The following is a 20665-nucleotide window of genomic DNA, read 5'->3' as shown; positions in this document are numbered from 1 at the left end:
TCCCCGCTGCGGAGTGCGGGTAAACCCGTGCTGCGTCCCTCCCGGAATTGTTGGGAGATGACTGCAAGGAAAGCGACTTGTACATTGGAAAATGCCATGTAAACAACATATATTAGATATAAACGCTGTGTGAAAAATAAAAGTGATTCTGCCGTCCTTGGTCGTGTCTACCTAATTCAGTAGGAGATTTAGAGCTAGTCATAGAACCCATCTCTGCATTGCACAGATGAGTAAACTGAGGCTGGGAGTGGGTCAGAACTTGCCCCGGAGTGACACAGCTAGTGTCTGACCAAGGGTTGAACCCAGGGAAATCCTTAGCCCCATGTTATAAATGAGAAAACTGAGATTTAGAGAGATGAAGAGAGTCACAAAGTTCTCCAGCCCTTGTAACAACATACCCACTGTGCCCTGGGGGACAAGGGTTTCCCTCTAAGAGTTCTCCAGCTCTGGGCTCATGAACAGACTGAGGCAGTTAGGTGACTAGGTAGGAGAGTGAAGGAAGCAGTTGACTTGAACCTCTTTCAGAAGCAGAGACAGCCTAGCAAATGATGGTAAAAGATTTGTCAAAGCAGAGCAGAAGGTGCAGAAAGGATGGGGTTTGAGATCTGAGTTTAAATCCTCCCGCAGACACTTAATGTCACAGCTTCTCTCAAACTCAGTTTCTTCATCTTTAAAATGGGAATAAGAATAGCATCTACCTCAGAAGTTGGTTGTGAGGATCAAATGATATATATATATATATATATATATATATATATATATATATATATATATATATATATATATATATATGCCCTTCAGAAACATTAAAGCGCTATATAAAAGTTATTATTATTCAATTCTGGAAGAGACTCTCTTCTAAAGAGAGGGATCAGATTCTTTTTTTTCATTGTCTCTGGCTCTTCAAATATTTCCCCACCCCAATCCTAAAACCTAGGAGGAAATCAAATAAATATGGCTTCTGTTTAATGTTTTCCAAAAGTGAGTAGAAGGGTATTCACTGTACAATGTATATCAAGTATAGGACAGTATTTATTTCCTACATGTAGGAGAAATGCTAAACAAAACAAAACAACACAAAAAAAAAAAAAACACCAAAAAAATCATAAAGAAGATTTAATCATAAACATAAAAAGCATAAACAAAGATTTAAAGCATAACCCATAACTTCCTTTAAGCAGTACTTTCCTAAGAGATTGATACTTAGAATATTAACTACTAAGCATTTCACCTTCATCTTGACTCTGTTCAAATATCAAGACATCAAGATATATGTCTTCTGGTCAGAAAGACAAGGCCTTGGGCTCATCCATCTTTTCTGAGAAAAGCATAGCTACAGAAACTTATTCCTGCTGCAAGTCAACTCAGAACAAGGGATGGAAGAATTCTGTCTTTCAGATTCTGAAGGTTGCCTCCAAGGGTAGAAAAATCTGTTTCAGGGCTGCTTTTATGTCACTTTTTCTCAGGGAAAGAAGCACAAGCTGAAAAAATAGGTAAAGGATCCATTGCTCAGGCTCACCTGGACAATTCCTCAGCATGATAACATGGCTATCAACTGAAGGAGATACTCTCTCCTCCCTCCCTCAAAGGGAGAAAGTCCCAAGGGAGCCCCAAAAGTCCCAGAGAGAATTCCATACCATATATTCTAGAGAAAAGAAGGGAACGAGAGAAGTTTCACATTGTCAAGTCTAATCAATCAAATGCTTTTAATTAAAAAAAAAACCTCAACAACAGTAATAATAATAACTAGCATTTATGTAGCACCAACCATGTTTCAGGCATTTCGATTACAAATATTATCTTATTTGATCCTCACAACAACCCTGGGAGGTTGGTGCTATTGTTACTCCCATTTTACAGATAAAGAAACTGAGGTAGAAAGAGGTGAAGTCACATAACTAATAAGGGTCTGAGACCACATTTTTAAGTCAGATCTTACAGATTCCAAGTTCATTCATTTATCCACTGTACCACTCAGTTGCCTCTCTTCCCAGCTTAATGCCCAATAAGAGAATGGCTTCATCATCTCAAAGCACAAAGACCTTCACTGCTGAGCCAGAGCCCACATGGTTAACCAAAAGTAACCTTGAATACCCACATATCACCTACTTACTCCCATTATATCAGCAAGTGGCACAATGCGCATTGGAACCCAGGTCTTCTGAACATAAAGCCAGCAAGTGCTGTCTCACAATGGCAAACAAGAAAAATGTCCTTGGTGGCAGATACACTCAAGAGTTGGCCATCCCTACTTTAAACACAGATTCATGTTGAAAAATTAACCTTGAGTGTGTGTTCCTGGGATGCCTCCATACTTAGCCAGTGTGCCACAGAGACATAAAAAAAAAAAAAAATCAGGAATAAAGACAGCGCACAGAACTAGACCTAAAGAAATACGAGTCGGAATAATTTTCTAGACCTCTGGGATCCTTTGACAGCCTGGTAACATGAGCAGTATGAGTTCCTGGAGTTAAAAACAGGTGGATTAAGATTAAGAAGAGAAGATAAAAGAATAAAAAGGAGAAGGCAAGAGGATGCTTTAGAAAAAGTCAGAGATTGGGTTTGGAGTCAGAGATCCTGGGTTCAAATCCTTACTGTCACTTCCTAGCCATGTCACCTTGGACAAGTCACTTCAACACTATTTCTTCAAGTATAAAATGAGGGAATTGGACTAGCTGGGCATTGAGGTCTCTTCTACCTCTAACTATATTCTTAGATGAAAAGAAGGAAATGGTTTCACCATCAGCTGGTGCTTCAAAACAAAACAAAAAACCCTGGGACTCAGGTAAATCCTGCAAATAGTGGGAAGAATCTTAGTTCCTTAGACCTGGAGTAAGAAAGATATCATTTGCTAGGTGTACAAGCTTAAGCAGAACACTTTGAGCCTCTGTTTCCTAATCTGTAAAATGGGAATGATAATTCTCATTCTCCCTACCTCAGCAGACTCGTGAGAGTATGAATTAAGATGCTTTGTAATTGCTAAGGCACTGTACAAATAAACATCAGTTATTATTATACTGGCAGCCCCTCCGCCCCCTCTTGCTTTGTCACCAAGGCAATGTGGGCTGGACTGGCTGCCTGGCAACTAAGTCTGCCTCCCCCTTATCATTCCCACGTCCTCCCTGGCTGCATGTGATTCTCTTGTGACATCTCCCCTTTGGCTACTTTTCCTCCCTTTTGAAGTTGGCCTCTGATTTGTAGGCTCTTGTTCACTGATCAGTGTCTTTTGTTGTGATTTTGAGGAAGGAGTTGAGAAGAGGGCTGGCAGGATGAAGTTCAAACAGTATAATTTACCTTGGGTCCCAAGGCAAGATAGAGGTCAATCTAGGTTTCCCAACTATGCAAAGATCTTTGGTTATAGAATCAGAAGAGCAGGTTCAAATACTCCCTCAAACATTTATTAGCTTTGTGACCCTAGGCAAGTCACATAACCTGTTTCAGTTTCCTTATCTGTGAGATGAAGAGGTTCGACTTGATGACAGCTAATCTCCCCCAACTCTCAGTCTATGATCCATGTCATCCTTAGGATGCTCCTAGCCAGATATATTCAATTTCAAATGAAAAAAGTGAGCTCCTTCTGACTTTTCTTTCATTTGGGGGGTGGAGGGAAGATATTTCAAAGAATCTTGGAATTATAAGCAAACTCAGAGGTCATCTAGACCAATTTGCACCTGAAACATGAATGTCTTCCATCACATCCCTGTTAAAGGATCATTGAGTCCAGTTATGGGGAGCTCACTGCCTCACAATATAGCACATTTCTCCCCAGCTAGACACATACTCTAATGCCATTCTTTCCCTCTGCCTGAGGTATAACCTTCAAACAATGGCAAAGTTGACTGCAAATCTGAGGTCTATGATCTTTAAAGAAAAAATTTTGATAACTGTATTTTGACATAATTGGTTTCCTTTGTAGTTTTCTATGTTTTGTTTTATGCATTTAAAAACATAATTTTGAGAAGAGATCCTTAGGCTTCACGTTCAGATTTCCAAAGGGGACCATGACCTGCTCTGGATGCTGATGGAAGAAGTTAGATAGTGACTAACACGGAAATGCATGTTGATAAACACATCAAATTGCTTGTCTTATCAATGAAGGAGGAGCGAATAAATGGAGAGAATTTGGTACTTAAAATTTTTAAAAACAAATGTTAAAAATTGTTTTTTATAAGTAACTGGAAAATATATTTTAGAGAACATCTTTTTTTGTTTGTATTTGTATTTCATAGCATAGTACCTGGCACATAATAAGTGCTTAATAAATTCTACCTATCTATCATATCATCTCTAATCTGTAATATTGCAAGAATCTCCCCACTTGTCTTTCTTTTTTCTTGTTTTTTTTTTCTGTTTACTTAAAAATAACAGAATGGGGAAGAAAAGGAAAACAAAACAAAACATTGTCATGGGCCCAGCAGAACATCAAAGAACATTCAAAATATATATAATAATAAATTACCAATTCAAGAAAGGATATATAATAGTAGAAGAAATTATATTCTGAAGATCCATCTTTTCTTTGTGTCCTTGTAGGTTGTTCTTTTGTTCTCTGCTGCGTACTGGGAAAAAATATTTTTTAAAAAGAAGTTAGATGCTTTGTAAAAAAATAAAATGTACTTTTCATTCATTCATTCATCCATTGCTTTATTCAGCAAAATTTTATTAAGTTCTTACTATGTGAGAGGCAGTAAAGTATAGAAAGAGCTAACCTCAGAGGGAGGATGACCTAGGTTCAAATATATACTAGCAATGTGACTCTAGACAAATTATTCAACTTCTCAGGACCTCAGACAATTTTCTGAGATTTTATATTGCAATCTGGTAACAAAAGTTCTTTCATTAGGAGTAGCCCATGCCAATGAAATCACAAGTCTATTCTTTCTATTTTTTCCTCCCAGGCAATTGGGGTTAAGTGACTTGCTCAGGATAACACAGCTAGTGTCAATTATCTGAAGCTGAATTTGAACAGTCCTCCTGAAAACAGAGTCAGTGCTCTATCCATTGTGCAATTTAGCTATCCATCTATTCCTTAAAAAAAATTTTTTTAAAGAACAAAAAATCCACCTCTAGATAAAGAACTGATGGAATGTTGATTAAAGCACAGTTTTTCCCCTATCTTTATTTTCATTGTTTCTCTCCTTATCCCCCCAAACAAAACCAATGAGGAAATATGTTTTGCATGATTTCTTATGTATAATGAGTATCATATTTCTGCCTTCTCAATGGATGAGAGAAGGACTGAAAGGAAAGAAAGAATTTGGGTCTAAAAATAAAAATAAAATTAAGAAGAAATGAGTAAGTCAAACATGAGAGACAGTGTGGTATATTGAATAGAATACTAGTCAAATCAAGGAAATCTGGGTTCAAATACTGCATTTGAGGCCTACCAGCTACATAATCATGGCCAAGTCATTCATCTCTCAGGGATAATAAGGGAATCTAAGATCTTACTGTTGGCAGTGAAGGGAGTTGATACAATGAGAGTTTCAGTGAAGTTACAGGCAAAACAGATGGATAGATGGATAGATGGATAGATAGATGGATAGATGGATGGATGGATGGATGGATGGATGGATGGATGGATGGATGGATGGATAGATGGATGGATGGATGGATGGATGGATGGATGGATGGATGGATGGATGGATGAATGGATAAGTAAGTAAGTAAGTAAATTAATGAATGAATGAATGAATGAATGAATGAATGAATAAGGCATTTGAACTGTGATTTCATTGAACTAGACTGGGAAACACTATGCAGCTCAGTACCTTCTCATCCTTGGAAGCAAATAGGTGCCAGAAGGGAAAGTAAAGCCCTGATTTCAGAGAGCTGAAGCCAATTTGTTGTACACTACACCACAAGTAATTTCTTCATAGGAAAAAAAACAACCCAAAACACTTTCTACAGGAGAAGATTGGGAAAGATTTTATGGAGAAAGTGTTACTTGGGTCATGCAAATATAAATTTATATTCCTTCAGCCATGCCTTCTGAGTTTTTTTTTAGGTTTTTAGACTTGACCCTATTAACCTGGTTGGTTACTCCTAGGTCTTTTTGTGCCTCAATGATGTGTAGTTATTAAAAACACACAGGGAAAACTCAAAAAAGGAAACTATTACATACTCTTTGATCCCTATATTTATTTTTGGATTAAAATGGACCATTGAGGCTTTCTGTTTCTAAAGTTTATAATTCTTCAGAGACTATGCGTATCTAAGTATAAAACATTTCAGAAATAAAGAGAGGCATAAATCATTAGAGAGACTAACTGTTTATGGGTAGATCAGACCAAAATAATAAAAATGATACCTTTTCTAAATTAATTTGCTTAGGTGCTATACCAATTAAACTCCCCACATAACTAGAAAAAATGAAGACAAAATTTTTGTGGAGAAACAAAAGGTCAAGAATTTCAAAAATAATGATAAAAAGGGGCTAAAAAGGAAGGGGCTTTATCAGTACCAAGACCCAAACTATATTATGAAATAGTAATCAATAAAATGATTTTTTTAGTTGGTTATTGTCATTTATTCTTTTTTTTTTATTCATTTTTCCAAATTATCCCCTCCCTCCCTCCACTCCCTCCCCCCCCCCCATGGCAGGTAATCCCATACATAAAATGATTTTTTTTAGAGAGGGTTTGATCAGTTAAACAGATTAGGTACACAATACACAAAAGTAAACAAATACAGTAGCATAGCATTTGATAAACCCAAAGACCCCAGTTAGTGGGAAAAGGACTCAGTATTTGATAAAAATTGTTGGGAAAAATGAACAGCAGTTTGGCAGGAATTAGTTTTAGACTCACAATTCACACCAAACATCCAGATAAACTCCAAATGGATATGACCTAGTATCAAAAATCACACTCTAAACAAATTAGAGGGAAAAGGAAGAAATTACCTTTTGAATCTATGGCTGGGAAAAGAATTCATGACTAAAGAAATGATTGAGAAGATCACACAAGATAAAACGGACAGTTTTGATCTTAGAAAATTTTAGGTTTTGCACAAACAAATCTAATGTAATAAAAATAAAAGGGAAGGAGATAGATGGGGGGGGGGAATCTTTGTAGCATATTTCTCTGATAAAGAGCTCATTTCCACGCTGTATAAAGACCTGATTCAAACTGATAAAACTAAGATCCATTCCCTTGCAAGTAAATTACTAGTCAAAGACATGAAATTTTCTTTTTTTAAATATTTGTTTATTTAAAATTAAATATAAAATAAGAAGACATGCAGATTTCAAAGGAAGAAATCCAAGCTATCAAAAAATCATATAAAAGAATAAATCACTCATACTTAGAGAATAGATAATTATAGCAATTCTGGGGTTTCATCTCACAATTATTAGAGTGGCAAAGATAAAAGAAAAAGAAAATGATAAATGTTGGAAAAACCATGGGGAAACAGACATTAGTTCATTATTAGTGGAGTTGTCAATTGATTTAGTTAAACTAGAAAGGAGTTTAGAATTCTATCTGGAAGCTGGAAATACTCTCTGACTTAGCCCAACTACTACTAGGCTTAAAAAGCCTTAGAAAGAAAATACAGAATGAAAAAATCTATATACTCAAAAATATTTATAGCAAGTCATTTCATGGTAACCAAAAATTGGAAACTAAGGGTTTCTTCTTTCATTAAGAAATAGCTAAACAAATTATAGTCTATGAATTTAATGGAATGTCATTGTGCCATAAAGAAATGATGAAATGAACAACTTCTAAGAAAACTGGGAAGATGAATTGATGTGCAGAAAAGTGAGCAGTATTAGAAAAATTATACAATGATAACATTATAGAGAAAAACAACTTTGAAAAACATTTGGTACTCTGATTGCTGTGATAATAAACCACAAGTCCAGAGAAATGAAGATTAAACAAACCATTTACCTCCTGACAGAAAGATGTTGAACTTAAACTCTAGAGAGAAACATGCATTTTTGGACATAGCTAATGTGGACATATGTTTTGTTGAACTATGTAGATGAAATGTATTTTAAGGGAATGGTTTGTTTATTTTTTTCCTAGATGGAGAGGAATGGGAGTGAAAGAGAGAAAAAAAATTTTAATGTTAAATTATAAAATAGAGTTTATAATTCTAATAATAACTGGCCATCCTTGACTCAGATTTACTGTGAGGATCAAATAAAATGCCATATATAAAGTCACTTTGAAAAGTATAAAGAATATAAATATCAGATATTAGTAACATCTCTTATTATTAATATGATGCCAACAATTGGCAGTAGAACTAGAAACAGTATAGGAAAATAAAATATAGTAATTGCACTTAGGTTCAGAAAAAGCTGGGTTTAATTGCTACCTCTAAACTTACTGGATGACGCATTTAATTTTTATGGCTTTGATCAATTCTGCATTGGTAGTTTCCTCCACCGGAAGTTCCTCATGTTGATAAAGTCATGAACCTTTCCTCCAATGTAAGTGGAATAATTAATGCTACCATTAAATGCTTGCCTTTTCTTCCTATTTATACTTTTTTTTTTAGCCTTTTTTTTAAAAATCAGGTAATCAGAGGTAAGTGACATGCACAGGGTCACGCAGTTAATAAGTGTCAAATGTCTGAGCCGGAATTTGATCTCAGGTCCTCCTGACTCCAAGGCTATTTGCCTTTTGAAAGGAGGAGAAACTAAAGGGCAGAGTTAGTCACTGAGCAGTGAAAGGACGCTTTAGTAAGTAGCAGATGGAAGAATAAACATAAAGGCTACAGCTTTCCATAATAGCTGTAGAAACAACCCTGAATTCAAAATACCAAGCCCAGCATTCAAATCATCACCCTGCCACTCAATACATATGTAATCCTGGGCAAACCACTTCAACCTATTGGCTTAGTTTCTTCCCCTGTAAAATGGAGGAGAAGGGAAGTTGTGGAATCTAAAGTCTCTTACATCTCTAAGTCTATGATCTTAAGATCCTGTGTCCTTTGTTGCATGCTTATATTCTATGCTATTATCCTTAAATGTTTTTTTAATGGTTAAAATTAGATTGAACCCATAATTCATGACAAAGAGCTCTTATTGAAGAAAATATAATTCCATAGGTTTAAAAAATAATGAACAGTAAACAAAACAAACTCATTCAGTTACCAATTAGCATAATTATAATTCAAGAGCCTGACAAAAGAGAGTATTTTACATTAGGATTCTCATAGACATGTATTAATTACATCTAGTTGAGATAAGTCATGACAAAAGATAGCTCGATGTTCTGTTTTCTTCATTATTTTGATTAAGTTTTATTGTTTCTTGATGTCTCACGGAATCATTAGCTTCCAACTGCCCAATTCTAATTTTAGGAAATTATTTTCTTCAATGAGTTTGTATTTCCTTTTTCATTTGGCCAATTCTATTTTTTAAGAAGTTCTTTTCATCATTGAATCTTTGTATATTTTTTTCCATTTGACCAATTCTGTTTTACCCCCTTAACATGGAGATACTGGGAAGGAATAAAACAAGTATTTATTAAGCTTCTCTTGTGTGTCAGGTGATTTTCAAATATTATTTCATTTGATCTGTACAATAACATTGAGAAGTAGGTAAAATTTAAAAATAGAATGCTTCACAAATTTGCATATTATCCTTTCTTAGAAATCATGCTAATGTTTTCTTTATCATTCCTGTTTTAGTGCTCTTCCTCACCTTGGGATTATGACCCAGGACTGCAATTCAGATCTAAGGATGGACAGAGCAATAGAATCCTATACCCAGTATCAGTAAAGGGATCCCTGTAATCTTCTTGTGACCAGTTATCTGACCCTTTTACCATCTATGGGCTGAGAGCTTTGGAAGCCACTTCTGATTCAGTCATCCTCAAGGCCTGCTGCTGGTTTGTTGGGGTTCAGGGTGTGTTGGTGTAGCCTGCCTATGACTGTGTGCTACTCTTACCTAACAGTACTTGCTTGCTGATCTTCTAAATTGTATTGAGCTGGAAATTTATTTCAGCCCATCTTTATATGGGATCTGCTACTCCAGTATTTGTTTTGAGGCATTTTTAAAGTTGTTTGAAGGGAAATTTGGGAGAATTCATTCTTTCCTCTGCCATCTTGGCTCTGCCTTTCAATGTACCCCTTTCTTAAGGAGCCCTGGAGTCAGGAGGACCTGAGATCAAATTCAAAATTCAAATTCAGGCTCAGACATTTGACACTTATTAACTGTGTGACCCTGTGCATGTTACTTGCCCTTGATTACCTGATTTAAAAAAAAAAAAAGGCTAAAGATAGAAGAGACCAAGCATTTATCAATTGCCTGATAATGTCAGGTACTTTAACTACTTACAGATTCAGTATGCTATGGAGAAGCACTGTCCTGGAAGACAGAAAACAAAATTCCCAGACACTTGTAGCCCTCCTCCACCTGGCTTCTGCTTAATTTTCCATTGCTATTTCTGTATTTCTCCCTTCACATACTCTTTATTCCAGTCAAACTGGTTTGCTACCCAATCCTCACATTCAACATTCAATCCCTTGCCTCCATGGTTTTGTTTGTTTGTTTATAGATGTTGCTCTCTGTCTAGAAGGCTCTCCTTCCTCACCTCTATTTTATAGGTACCCCTGCTTCCTTCAAAGCACAGCTCAGGAGCCTTTCCCAATAAGAACTTTTCTAAGGCCCCTCTCTTCCTCTTGAAGTTACTTTGCACTTACTTTCACATTACATGCACGTGTCATATCCTTTTCCACTGACCACCCCCAGTAAAATGTAATTTTTCGTTTTTGTTTCCAGAACCCTCTCCTAGCACAATGCATAGTGAATGCTTAATGTTTCCTTATTAAATTGAATTGAGACATAGATTCATGTCCTGGCTCTATCATTGGGTGTCCATGGACAAATCATTTTGCTTTTATATTTATTCATTTTTGAAATAAGAGAATAGAACCAGTTTCTCTCTAAGGACTCTTTTAGCTTTAAGAGTTAATTCTTTCCACAAGTTTCAAATGTGTTGTAGTATAATTTTATAGTAAATTAAATAATTTAATGAATGTTATGAAAGTTAAAATAGTATAATAGAAAGATTCCTATTCTTCAAATCAGAAAGACCAGGATTCAAGTTCCTTCTGATTCTAACTTCTTATTGCCCCTAAAAAACTCTCCAAAATTATAAAATCATAGCAGACCCCAATATGTATTGAGAAAGCTTCCTTACTGGGATCCCATTACACTGATGAAACCAAAGGCCTGGTATATAGGAGCACAATGGAATTATTACTGGGAGGAAACTTAAGTGTCCTTTAAGGACCTTTATAAATTGATGGACCACTTTATAGATTAAGAAACCAAGATCCTCAGACTTGCAAGAACTGGCCTCTGATCAAACAAATAATACGTATCCAATAAGGTCTTTGGATTTCAAATCTTGTATTTGTACTTCCTTGTAAAAAATATACCAACCAATACAAGCCAGATACAGAATAAATGGCATCAAAGTTTAGAAAAGTCGCTAAATATGATAAATCAATAGAAAAATGAATATTTGCAATATGTAATGTGCAATAAGCCAATGTTGAGAGATAAGACAAAGTCAAAAGGAAATAACAAAAAATCACTGACTCAGGAGAGGACAATTTTTATGAAATCCTTGAAGAAGAAAGATAAACTAGTTAAATTCAAGGTTAAACATCATAGTAGCATTTTATAAAATGGATGTAGTGGGGGACAGAAAGATTACATATAGGGAGGAATGAGGAAGTAAATATGAATGAGGAAGTAAATATGAATGAGGAAGTAAATGGAATGGTCTGATGAGAATATTATAAGCAAGAGTGAGGACTTTCTTCTCCTGCAAGAGTAGAATACCAATATGAGAATAATATGTATAAATGATTGAGGGAGGGATCCATTATAGTGAAAGTGCCAAATCTGGAATTACAGGACCCCATTTGTTTACTATTTGTGTGACTTTGAGCAAATGTCTTCACTTCTATGGCCTTATTTGCTCATCTGTTGGTTGGTTGATTGGTTGTTCATCCTTTGCTCTCAGAGAATGAATTGGAGAAGGAATGACAAATATTCCACTCCAATACTTTTGTCAAGAAAATACTAAAGGGGTCATGAAAAGTTAAGTATGATTAAAATTACTGAATAGCAACAGCAACCCCTTATACACACACATCAGGATTACCCCAGAATGAGTTGCAGCCATACATAAGCATTTTGATGGTTAAACCTGCCACTGGGAATCTCTTCTTCTTTACCCCAAATCCACCTTTGTGTATGCTGTTTGGGACTGATAGAGTCAATTATAGCATGGAGAGGGGAGTGCCCATATTTCATGAATATGGACATCCATAAAAATAATAAATATGTTTTAATACGTTTTGACATATCTATGATGTTGCCCATGTAGGTACTTCCTCCAACTATACAGTTCACAACCAGCCATATTCTTTTATCTCATGTGAATCTAAATCAATATTGTCCTAGAACTTCTCCATAGGAGCTGGGGGTCTTTCTCCATTTCTTTTGACTTTTGTGTACACCACTGAAGAACATAGTCTTTCTATTGGTGATCAAACATTCTCACTACATGACTTGCCCATCTTGTTTTCTTTTCTTTTCTTTTATGTGGTTAATTAATTTTTAAAATATTTTTAAATAAAAATAGTAGCTTTTTATTTTTTAAAATACATGCAAAAATAATTTTCAACATTCACCCTTGGCAAAACCTTGTGTTCCAAATTTTTCTCCTTCCCTTTCCTCCTCCCCCCGACCCTAGATGCCAAATAATCCAATAGAGTTTATAAACATGGGCAATTCTCTAAACATATTTCTTTATTTATCTTGCTGCATGAGAAAAATCAGATCCAAAGGGGAAAAAAACAAACAAAAGAAAAAACAAATAATAACAACAAAAACGGTGGAAATACTATGTTTTTATCCAGGTATTTTATCCAGTTTATTTATTTATTCAGTCTCCGTAGTTCTCTCTGTGAATACGGATGTCTCTCTCCATCACAAGTCTATTGGAATTTACTTGAATCACCTAATTATTGAAAAGAGCCAAGTTCATCACAGTTGATCATCACATAATCCAATTTTTCTTTTGCAGCAAGATAACTGTATAAATATGTATACATATATTGTATTAAGCATATGCTTTAACATATTTAATATGTATGGGACTACCTGCCATCTAGGGGAGGAGGTGGAGGGAAGGAAGGGAAAAGTTGAAACAAAAGTTTTTGCAAGAGTCAATGTTGAAAAATTACCCATGCATATGTTTTATCAATAAAAAGGTATAATTTTTAAAAAACAGTAGCAATAAGAGGGTTTTTTTCCCTATCTTTGTTCTTCCCTTTTAATCTTATTTCAGTTGGTTTTGTTGTTCTCTTGGTTTTGCTCACTTCACTCAGCATCAGTTCATGTAAGTCTCTCCAGGCCTTTCTGAACTCCTCTAAGTGATCATTTCTTATGAACAATAATATTTCATTGCCTTCATATACCATAACTTATTCAGCCATTCCCTAACTGATGGGCATCCATTCAATTTCTAGTTCCTTGTCACTACAAAAAGGACTGCGCACATAGGAATCTTTCCCCTTTTTTATTATCTCTTTGAGACACAAATCCAGAAGAGACACGGCTGGATCAAAGAGTATTCACAGTTTGATAGCTCTTTGGATATAGTTCCAAATTGCTCTCCAGAATGGTTGGATCAGTTCAAAACTCCACCAACAATGTGGGCCCATCTTCTTTTCAAATTGTACATCTCTACATTCTTTACACTGCCTCTTTCTTACAATTCTTTTTTTTCTCTGAGGCAATTGTGGTTAAGTGACTTGCCCAGGGTTACACAGCCAGGAAGTGTTAAGTGTCTGAGGTCAAATTTGAACTCAAACCCTCCTGACTTCAGGGCTGGTGCTCTATCCACTGTACCTCCTATCTACCCCTCTCATACAATTCTTGATTAAGAATTCATTGTGGCCTCCTTGTGCCCACCATGAGTTTCCTCATTGCCCTTTGGGTAACAACTCAATAATTAATAATAATAATAATAATAATCATAGATTATATAACAGTTTAAAGTTTGTGATGTTTATGTAAACATTTCATTAGATCTTGACAATGGCCCTGTGAGGTACTATTATAACCATTTATACATGGGGCAACTGAGACTTCAAGAAATAACTTGCCCATGATCACATAGTAAATGTCAGAAATATGGTTTTTTTAGCCATTTCTCTCCTTGACTCCAAGTCATATCTGTCCAGTATTCTGTAGCCATTAGTAGAGCCTGGTTGAAGGTTCATTTGTCTGTCTATAGGCAAGTAAATTATTCTATAATTTGTCTATAGGCAAGTAAATTATTCTAAGAAAATATAAGGATAAAGAATGAATCCAGAGAAACTTATGAAAACTTTTATAACATGTTAACTGAAATAGTAAAACCAGAAAAAAATGTACATTTCTACCAGAAGATGCATAAAAAGAAAAGAAAAAAAGTAAAAAAAAGTAAAATGAAGACTAAAAATGAAAAAAATTAAAAGAAAATGAAAAGGAAATTAGAAGAAATGAATGAAAAGAAAAGAAAACAAAAAGAAATGAATTAAAAGAAAACCAAAATAACCTGAGCACGATGTAATTATAATGATCAATCTTGGCCCTGGAGCAGACATGAGTAAATATAAATCATCCCTTTCTTGTGGAAATAGGGGATTGTGGGTGGGGAATGTTGCATTTACTGTCACACATAAGTAATGTGTTACTTTTGTTTAAATGTTCTTTGTTACAAGGGAAGACTAGAGTAGGATAGGTAGAAAGAAGAATATGATGGAATAACTATGCTGGAAAAATTAAAACTTTTAAAACTTTTCATCAAATCAGAGTCTCTAGGAGAACCTCAGAGTAGGACAGACGAGGGCATCCCAGTAGATCCTGCCTGAGATCATCACTTAGGTTGGTCACCAAACTTATGGACTGGGAGGCTCATTGATACTTGGGGTCCACTGCTAACCCAGAATGCCTGTGTGTTCCATAATAGAGGGTATGACCCCAATTTATACTCATCTCGTAATAAACTCAATCAACAAAAACTACCTCTCAGCTTTTGCTTAATGACTAAAGACGCTGGCAGAATGCCTCCAGCAATAATAACTGCAGTACTTGTTGCAATTTTCACCCAGGCATTCATCTGAAGAACCTAGAGCCAGAAAAGGGAAATAAATTATGATCTTAACAACTCCATTTTGAGCTGAATAACCTTTATAATAAGGTAGAACAAGTAATGAGGTCTTCGTAAGCCCCATAGTAAATACTGCAGCTGTTTCCTATACAGCCTTTTGGACTTTATGGAATGGGGAAGTGGTTCAACCTTATAAATCCACACGGATCACTTTTTTTTTTACTCCTTATTTATTGTGGGAAGGAGCAAGAATGGGGGAACTAAGTCAGTGTCAGGTCAAGAGGCTGAATTTCATTAAAATGTTATTTGGACCCAATTTCTTTTAAGAAATGAAATCAGCATAGAACTGAATAATCTATGTATGCATATGTTTTGCAAGTTAAGAGTCTCAGAAGCTCTCTTGGGCTCTGGTTAAGCAAAAAGATAATTTAGAACAGATACTCTGTCTCATGTTCTTCTTTCATTGTGTGGGGCTGTGCACATCTGCATCATTCCGAAGTACTAAAGCATGACAATACTTTCTCTTAAAATGAGAGGTCATGGTTTCTTAAGCCTCTAGAATATCACCATCTCATTTACTGATGACACCCCGGATCCCTGAAGAAAAAAAAAATCTGGGGAAGTTGAATACATGAATACATTGTTGGTGAAGCTATACATTGATTACAATCATTCTGAAAAAAATAGTTTGGAAAAATGCAAGAAAAGCCACTGAATTCTTTATCTTCTTTGATCCAATGATCCAATTTTGGATCTTTGATCCATTTGGAGGCATTTACCTCCAAAGATGTCAAAGACAGAAAAAAAAGGTTCCATATATAACAAAATATTTTTGTGATAGCAAAAAAAAAAAACTGGAAGAGAGTAGATATCTATTGGCTGGAGAATGATTGAATCAATTATAATATGTGACTATAATAATGGGAATATTACTATGTCATAATAAAAGATTCAGAGAAATAAGGGAAGACATTCAAAGTGATGAAAAGGAAGGAAAAACAACCTGGAGAACGTTATATATATAGTCTAATAATTAAACTACAAACAACACTGAAAAGCAGTTCACTAAAACTGTTGCAAAGAGCAGTCTTGGCCATGTGAAAAAGAGGATGAAATACACATTCCTGCGCTCAGTAAACAGATGAGGAATGTTGCATATGCTATCAGATGAGGATGCTTTGTCAGACAGTTTTGTTTAACTGTTTTTCTTTGTTACAATGGAATGTTTGGAGTGGAATATTGGGAAATTATTTTGATGAAAAATCCAAAAGGTAGCAATAAAGAATGTGGTGATGTGGTTTGTTTTTTTTAAGAACGTTAAACTTCCACAGTAAGAAAGAAGAAAAGAGAAAATTTGTTTTTTAAGATGATAATAAATAAGGGTCTAAAAGCAAAGTCTCTTGATAAGAGCCAAAAATAATTATCTGATGTGGGTAAAGTTGAGCTTCCAACAGAATAATCAAGCCAGATGCAGGCAATGGGTAAAGGGAAATATCTGACCTCCGGTGAGAAATAGCCCCAAATTGAGGTGCTTTCTTAGGCCCCAAAGGGCACTTGGGAAGTATGGCAGTGAGTACGAAGGAGTAGAAGCAGCCACCCAAAGGATCAACCTTGGGATAGCAACTCCACCTCTAAGGACTAAACTACAAATGTAAGTGCAAACTGGGGAAGCAGCCCAGAGTGTGTTACACTTAGTGATTGATTGATTGCTATGATTTGCCCTGGGGTAGCTGGGGGAGGCAGTGGATAAAGTGCCAGGTAATAGGAAGACTTCAAATCCAGTTTTAGAAAATTAGAAAATTCTGTGTGACTCTGAGCAAGTCATTTAATGACTGTTTGCCTCCATTTCCTCATTTGTAAAATGCAGCTAATTTATGGATCAAATGAAATAATAATCATAAAGGGCTTAGCACAATGTCCGGTACATAAGGGCTATATAAATATTAGCTATTACTGTTACCTGAGGAGGCTTTTCTATTCAAAATTCTACTTTCCAGTGTTCTCATGTTGACTTTTAGGTCTATAAGCACAGTAAAACAAGATTGCTAACTGAGAAATAAAGGTATATAATAGTGTATTAGGATAAAAAAATAAAAACAAGTATCAGGCCTTGTTTCCTTCAAACCAGATAGATTTTGCTTCAGCCAATTCAATATCTTTAAAAGAACCTTCCTCTTTTTTGCCCTACCAGCACCTAAAGTTACATTTGCTAGAAATGTCCATTTCTTATGTTAATATCTTCTGTGGATGTGAAAGCAGGACTGGCTTCCCTAAAAGGATAAATGTCATCCCCCAGAATTGAATTTCCAGTACATCAGATAACAGGACCCTCAGCAATAAAGCAGAAAGTAAGTACAGAGGCTGAGCATCCTGGATGTCATCAGCAATGACATGGAAGGAAAAGCAAATGGAGTGGGTGGGCATAAGAGGTTCAAGGGTAAGAGACAGAAGTCATCTTCCTCAAATTTTAGTTAATGGCAGGCTCACCTGCCAAGAGCCACTGCTTCCCACCCACCCCCAAGTCTTTTCTTCCGCCAGTGGCTCCCGGTGTCTCACTCCCATCAACAGGATGTAGGTTGGCTGCTCTGGGCGTTGTTGCCTCCTGCCTTCTTCATGTAAAAGCTCAGATCGGTGATTAAAAACATAACCCAAAAGTCAGCTGACCATGATAAAACACATGTGGCCTTTGCTCCAAAGAGCTCCAAGTAGCACAGATACCAATGTGCCATGTTCAGAGAAGGATGCTGATGAAGTGGAAGACCCTCCCAGGGGGATGAAGGGACCCAAAGCCATGGAATAGCAGGACCAAATCGAAGAACTTCCCTTAGAAGCCCTGGGCTCCATCCAGTCTCTCCCACCTAGGTTCATTTTGGTCCCAACTGGCCCCTACCTTCTTCCCAGCTCCATAAGTGAAGAATCAGGGAGCTCTGACCAAAATTATACTAAGGGTTAGGTCACTGAGACTTTGCCCCAGATTTGGAGGATTTAAAAGTATCCCAGTCTTTTAGCATAATACAAACAGCAAAGGAATTGGTTAACTTTTTTTTTAATGGTTTCCCCCAGTCTAAGCTGCCTCCCCTTTCCCCGCCTCACTCCACAGTGCTGACATCATGATGGGGAGTAAGAAGTTTAGGTGAGGTCATGTTTCATGCCACCTGTCCCAGGAGTGCTTTGTGCTGCCTTCGGCACAAACATTACAAGCTACAGCTCTGACTCCAGCCCATGATCCAAGCAGCTGCCCAAGGGGATGGATAATGAAAAGCTGATCCACATAGCTTCCAACAAGAGGGACATTGCTTTGGCTTGGGAAAACAAAAGCAAACATTTGTCTGACTCACAGCCATCAAAGCCAATAGGGACCTTCTCTGAGCAGAGGCCCGGGGCTGACCCTGGGTCTACAAAAGATAATTGCAAGCAAAAGTGGACTCTAAAAACAGTCATTCCAGTAACAAAGAAAAATTTCCATGTCTACTCACTTAGGGTAGCTAAGTGGCCCAGCCAGGACTGGGGTAAAAAAAAATTCATCCTGCTCAGTTCAAATCAGATCTCAGATCCTCCCTAGCTGTGTGGCTCTGAGCAATTCATTTAATCCTGTTTGCCTCAGTTTCCTAATCTGTAAAATGAGCTACAGAAAGAAATGGCAAACCGCTCCAGTATCTCTGCTGAGAAAACCCTAAATGAGGTCACAAAGAGTCTCAGACACAATTGAACAACTACACACTTAAAAAGCAATTTAGATATAACAAAATATTGCTTCCCTGCCCTTTGCATCTGTCTGAAGAGTCTTACTTTTGGCATACCTAGAGCAACTGCCTTCATTTTACAAAGGAAGAAATTGGGTCCCAGAGAAAAAAAGCAATATTTGCTCCTGGTCACCCTTCTAGTAAACATAAAAGGTAGGATTTGAATCCAGGTCTCTCATCTTCAAACCTACCTCTGCTTCCATTTCACCCCTTTGCCTTTGGTCTTGCCATTGTCGTTTTCACATCTCTGTCTGTCTCCGCTCCTTGCCGTCTAAATAGGGTGACTCAATTAGCCTTTTTTATCCCAACTGGGAAACCTATTTCTCCATTTTGAATTTGCTAATCCCATAATAACCCACTACCCCTAGGCTGCCTCCGGATGCCAGCACTTGCCATCACCATGCAAGAATCTATGATCTTTGGGAGGGAATCACCAATTCCATTTTTTAAAATCTTGGGCCGGTCTATCATGGAGCCCATCCATGATTAGCAGTTAACTCTGATTCTCTGACCCTGAGACTTGACTGTCCCAACCAAAATGAAGATAAAGGTTTCTTTCCTCCTAATTGAATGTTCCCAAGACAAGAGAGGAAAAAGCAGTAAACCTTCTTTGCCTGATAAATACTTGAAATTTTAGGTGCACAGAAACCAAATAGTAACTATGGCAACCTAGCCACTCCAATAAGACTAATACAGATTATTTCCAGCACAATGATCTGGCTTGAACTCAGGAAACAGAGGTAGTGCTTGCTGAAAGCTATTCCTAAATTAAGGAAAAATCCTTCAGCAGTGGATGGTTTGTATTTGTGCTTCTGATGCTGGACCAACAGCTATTTGGCACTGTGCTGAATGCATTGATGGGCTACTAACTTATTCTTCCATGCTAATGAGCTGGCAGGCTTCCCATCACCATACTGAACTTACCCCAATCTCTAGTCAAAGAATCATGGAAGTTCCCTCAATTTTTTAGGAAGAGAAGAGAATAAAAAACAGAAAGGGTACAGAGTGGGGAAGGAAGAAAAAAAAAGGGGAGGGAAAGAAAGTTACATGATAACTTTATTATGAATTTAAAAGGAATAACAAGTTATACATAATTCATTTGCAGTTTCATATATAATTATCTATTTTCTATCCTACTATATTATAGAAATGTGTATTTTGGTTCTTAAGTTCAGAATAAAATAAATAAAAATTTAAAAAGCAGTGGCAGCAGCAGAAGCAGAAGCAACATTGTTCCCTCTGTGATATCATTCTCAGATGCCTCATGGTGGCACAGAGTTCTTGAAAGCTATAAAAGCTAGACCAGGGAAGCACAAATTCAAGCCTGGCTTCAAGTATTTGTCCAGGGATAGAGTTTTATGAACATCCTCTTAGGCTAGCTAAACTATCAGATGCTTATCAGCAGAAGACTGGTCCCTGGCTGAATTTTTTTTTCAGACTTGGAAATTCATGAAAGGCATGTCTTCTAAGAAAGGAAGAAGTCAGAATCTGATCAAAGAAGTGGAAGAAGGCAAGTATCTTTTAAGTGGTGAACTGGTCACATTTTACATTTAAAGAGTGTTTTAAAATATTCATTTAAAGTATAAAATGAATTCATGGACAATTATCTCAGGTTTTTCTGACAACAATCCTGTGAGGTAGGGATAGAAGGCATTCTACTTCACTACCTGCACTCCCATTTTAGAGATAAGGAAAGAGGCCACAAACAGTTAAAGGACCCAACTGAAATCTCCAGCTAGGAAGTGGCAGAATTTGGACTAGAGCTAGAATCTTCTGATTCCCACC

At 36.6% G+C, this 20665-nt stretch overlaps 1 long non-coding RNA gene across 1 annotated transcript in view; it reads left to right on the top strand.

Moving 5' to 3' along the window:
- Positions 1-14299, top strand: part of LOC141551869 (uncharacterized) — a 14587-nt gene extending 288 nt beyond the window's left edge. The window contains exon 2 of the long non-coding RNA XR_012484987.1: positions 9649-14299. This is a non-coding gene — a long non-coding RNA (uncharacterized LOC141551869). The remainder of the gene's footprint in view (positions 1-9648) is intronic.
- The last annotated feature ends 6366 nt before the right edge of the window (positions 14300-20665 follow it).

Source organism: Sminthopsis crassicaudata, chromosome 1 (assembly GCF_048593235.1).
Source record: "Sminthopsis crassicaudata isolate SCR6 chromosome 1, ASM4859323v1, whole genome shotgun sequence".
Taxonomy (NCBI): domain Eukaryota; kingdom Metazoa; phylum Chordata; class Mammalia; order Dasyuromorphia; family Dasyuridae; genus Sminthopsis; species Sminthopsis crassicaudata.
Note: the sequence above shows the minus strand (reverse complement) of the source record. Positions and strands in the feature narration are given on the sequence as shown.